Source organism: Somniosus microcephalus, unplaced genomic scaffold, assembly GCF_052327205.1.
Source record: "Somniosus microcephalus isolate GS21.2 unplaced genomic scaffold, FLI_Smic_1.0 unresolved_chr5, whole genome shotgun sequence".
NCBI lineage: Eukaryota > Metazoa > Chordata > Chondrichthyes > Squaliformes > Somniosidae > Somniosus > Somniosus microcephalus.
In genome coordinates, this window is record NW_028225183.1 from 34,938,297 (window position 1) to 34,942,728 (window position 4,432).

The window sequence follows — 4,432 nt, forward strand, 5'->3', positions numbered from 1 at the left end:
ATAATTTCAGCTTCATTCTTTCTGTATTTCATCCCATTCCCCTTTGACTGTTTCCTGTTGCACTTTCAGGGTTCCAGTCGTTCCTTTCTTATTGATGTTTTGTTTATTTGAAGTAATGTTATTAGTGTCCTGAGAAATCAGACGGAAATACTACTCAATGTAGAGTAAAGTACAGTGCAAATTCCCAAATATCAAATCAATAAAGGCAAACATTATATTACGAATTATTTGTTTTTTGATTTCAATATAAAATGTAAAACAATATGAGTGTAGAAAATACAGACAGATGCTATTTCCTCACATTGCGCTGTTTCTGTAACCCTGAAAGATATTCCGCTCTACTGCAGTTCTCACTTCTGGCCAGTAAATGTCACCAATCTGCGGTACAGTGACGTTTCCAGAACAGAGAAGGGCACAACAGACAATGATATATAGTAAAAGACAGCGGGACAAATTTACAGCAATCAAATGAGTAAGGAAAAGCCTTTATTATGCCACGATTTTGTTGTTTTTACACTATGAAAAGTGTGCAACAACGCTAGAGCAGAATTTGCAGACTGAAACCATTCCTCACATTGCATATGTCCTGTTTCTGTAAACCTGACAGATTCAAATCCATTTGTTTCGCTCTTAGTCAAAGAGACATAGGCCAAGAAATTGGGTTTTGGCTTAGCCAGGGCTTTAGCGCCGGAAGTTAGTGCCGGCGCTAAGTCCCCCTGCGCGCGCCAAAAATTCAGTAGCGCCGCGCCCAAACGGCTGCAGGCGCTACTGAAGGGTCTTAGCGCCTGGAAAAGGGCGCTAACTGCCGTTTAGCGCCGCAATTCCGGCGCTGCGGCACCCGATGCGGTGCGGCAGGCTGGGGAAGTGCAGGCCTCCTCCTTCCGTTAAGGAGGAGCTGCCTGCACCCGGCCGCGGCCCGCGCAAATCTGTCTAAAAATGAGCCCGGCACCTCGGACAAGTGCCGGGCTTGCATCTGTTCCGGGGGGTGGGGGGGAGAAGTCCGGGGAGGGAGCTGCGGGCAGGCGGCCGGCGGGAAAGCGGCCGGCCGCCGCGGGGCCTTTAATGCGCCGGCGCAAACTCATGCAAGACTCTGTTGCCAGAGTCTTAATTGCGGCTGCCACGGGCTAGGCGGCCGCAACTGAATTTCGGCGCTAGGGCCCGTCGGCATGGCAACCGGGACGCTGCGCACACCGATGACGTCATCGGTGACGGCGCAGCGCTACCGGTGCAACGCCGATTTAGGGCCCCAGGGAATTTTTAAACTGGCCATAACTCTGGCGCCAGTCCCCCTAGCGCCTCAAAAGCGGCGCTAAGGCAACTGAATTTCTAGGCCAACGAGTTATACAGCACAGAAAGAGGCCCTTCGGCCTATCGCATCCGTGCCGGCATTCAAGCCCTGTCTAATTTAATCCCATTTTCCACCATTTGGCCCGTAGCCTTATATGCTATGGCATTTCAAGTGCTCATCCAAATGCTTCTTGAATGTTGTGAGGGTTCCTGCCTCTACCACCCTTTCAGGCAGTGAGTTCCAGATTCCAACCACCCTCAGGGTGAAAAAGTTCTTCCTCAAATCCCCTCTAAACCTCCTGCCCCTTACCATGAATCTATGCCCCCTTGTTATTGACCCCTCTACTAAGGGAATATCTTCCTTTCTATCTACACTATCTATGCCCCTCATAATTTTCTGCACCTCAATCAGGTCCCCCCTCAGCCTTATCTCTCTTCCAAGGAAAACAACCCCAGCCTGTCCAGTCTTTCTTCATAGCTGAAACGCTCCAGCCCAGGTAACATCCAGGTGAATCTCCTCTGCACCCTCTCCAAAGCAATCACACCCTTCCTATAGTGTGGCGACCAGTACTCCACACAGTATTCCAGCTGTGGCCTAACCAGCGTTTTGTAAAGCTCCATCATAACCTCCCTGCTCTTATAGTCTATGCCTCGGCTAATGAAGGCAAGTATCCCATATGCCTTTTTAACCACCTTATTCACCTGTTCTGCTGCCTTCAGGAATCTATGTACATGCACACCAAGCTCGCTATAATCCTCTGTCTTTCCTATGGTCTTACCATTCATTGTGTATTCCCTTGCCTTGTTGGTTCCTCCAAAATGCATCACATCACACTTTTCAGGGTTAAATTCCATTTGCCACTGTTCCGCCCATCTGACCAACCCATCTATATCGTCCTGCAGGCTGAAGCTACCCTCCTCGCTATTTACCACCCCACCAATTTTCCTGTCATCTGCGAACTTACTGATCATACCTTTTACATTCTCATCCAAATAATTAATGTAGACCAAAAACAGCAAGGGACGCAGCACCGATCCTTGCGGTACCCCACTGGACACAGGCTTCCAGTCACAAATGTAAGACGTCACACAACACCAGTTTATAGTGCAACAGTTTTATTTGAAATCACAAGCTTTCGGAGCGCTGCTCCTTCATCAGGTGAAGTGGAGAGATGCATAAAGACACAGCTTATATAGTCAGAGAATAATGCCAGATCTTTCTAACTGCCATTTATCACACCTCGGCAGAGAGACAGTCACAGCAATCAAAGGTGTTAATGGTGTCTAAACATGTTAGTCAGGAAAACATTACATCAAAGAATAATGAGGTAGGGTCACAAGGGGTCAAATGTTGCAGATGCTGGGGTCTGTATGAAAAACAAAAAACAGGCAAAAAAACAATTATTTTGCTGGAAATCACAGCAGATCCGGCCGCATCTGTGTAGAGAGAAAAAGCAAACGACGACTCGAGTCTGGGTGACCCTACATCAGGTGGGGTTACATGTAACGTGACATGGACCCAAGATCCCGGTTGAGGCCAAACTCATGAGTGCGGAACTTGGCTATTAGTTTCTACTCTATGATTTTGCGTTGTCGTGCATCTCAAAGGCCGCCTTGGTGAATGCTTACCCGAAGATCGGAGGCTGAATGTCCTTGACTGCTGAAGTGTTCCCTGACTGCCTGGCGATTATTGCACAGTGTCCGGTCATCCATTGTCGCAGTGTCTGCATGGTTTCGCTGATGTACCATGCTCCGGGGCATCCTTTCCTGCAACGTATGAGGTAGACAACGTTGGCCGAGTCACATGAGTATGTACTATGTACCTGCTGGGTGGTGTCCTCGCGTGTGATGATGGTATCTGTGTTGATGATCAGGCATGTCTTGCAGAGGTTGCCGTGGCAGGGTTGTGTGGTGTCGTGGTCACTGTTCTCCTGAAAGCTGTGTAATTTGCTGCAAACGATGCTCTGTTTGAGGTTAGGCCGCTGTTTCAAGGCGAGTAGTGGAGGCGTGGGGATGGCCTTAGCGAGCTGTTCGTCGTCATCGATGACATGTTGAAGGCTGCGAAGAACATGGCGTAGTTTCTCCACTTTGGGGATGTACTGGACGATGAAGGGTACTCTGTTGGTTGTGTCCTGTGATTGTCTTCTGAGGAGGTCTATGCGATTTTATGCTGTGGCCCGTCAGAACTGTCATTCGATGAGTCGAGCATCATATCCCGTTCGTACGAGGGCGTCTTTCAGCGTCTGTAGGTGTCCATCGCTTTCCTCCTCGTCTGAGCAGATCCTGTGTATTTGCAGGGCTTGTCCATAGGGGATGGCTTCTTTAACGTGGTTAGGGTGGAAGCTGGAGAAGTGGAGCATCCTGAGGTTGTCCGTGGGCTTGCGGTAGAGTGAAGTGCTGAGGTGTCCATCTTTGATGGAGATTCGTGTGTCCAAGAATGAAACCGATTCTGAGGAGTAGTCCATGGTGAGTTTGTTGGTGGGATAGAACTTGTTGATGTTATCGTGTAGTCTTTTCAGTGGTTCATCGCCGTGGGTCCATAGGAAGAAAATGTCGTCGATGTATCTGGTGTATAGCGTTGGTTGGAGGTCCTGTGCAGCGAAGCAGTCTTGCTCGAACTCGTGCATGAAGATGTTGCCGTATTTGGGTGCGAATCTGCTCCCCATGGCTGTTCCGTGTGTTTGGGTAAAGAACTGGTTGTCGAAGGTGAAGACATAGTTGTCAAGGATGAAGCAGATGAGTGGTATCCACATCCAGTCACAAAAACAACCTTCGACCATCACCCTCTGCCTTCTGCCACTAAGGCAGTTTAGGTACCAATGTGCCAAGGCATCCTGGATCCCATGGGCTCTTACCTTCTTGACCAGTCTCCTTTGCGGGACTTTATCGAAAGCCTTACTGAAATCCATGTATACCACATCCACTGCACTACCCTCATCCACACACCTCGTCTCGTTCTGCAGTTCTCGTTTGCGGTCAGTAGATGTCAGCAATCTCCGGTACAGTGAAGTTTGCAGATCAGAGAGGTACACAACAGGCAATAACTCTTCACGTTATATTAAACGGATGGGATTTACAAATACTAGGAGTTGAGATGAGCTAATATTACATTTTGTTAGACAAAACACGAGTTATAAATTGCTAA

General features: G+C 48.4%; 1 pseudogene; it reads right to left on the reverse strand.

Annotated features, from left to right (window-relative positions):
• Positions 1-2,992: 2,992 nt before the first annotated feature.
• On the reverse strand, positions 2,993-3,953 carry LOC147087891 (uncharacterized; annotated as a pseudogene).
• Between the last annotated feature and the right edge of the window lie 479 nt (positions 3,954-4,432).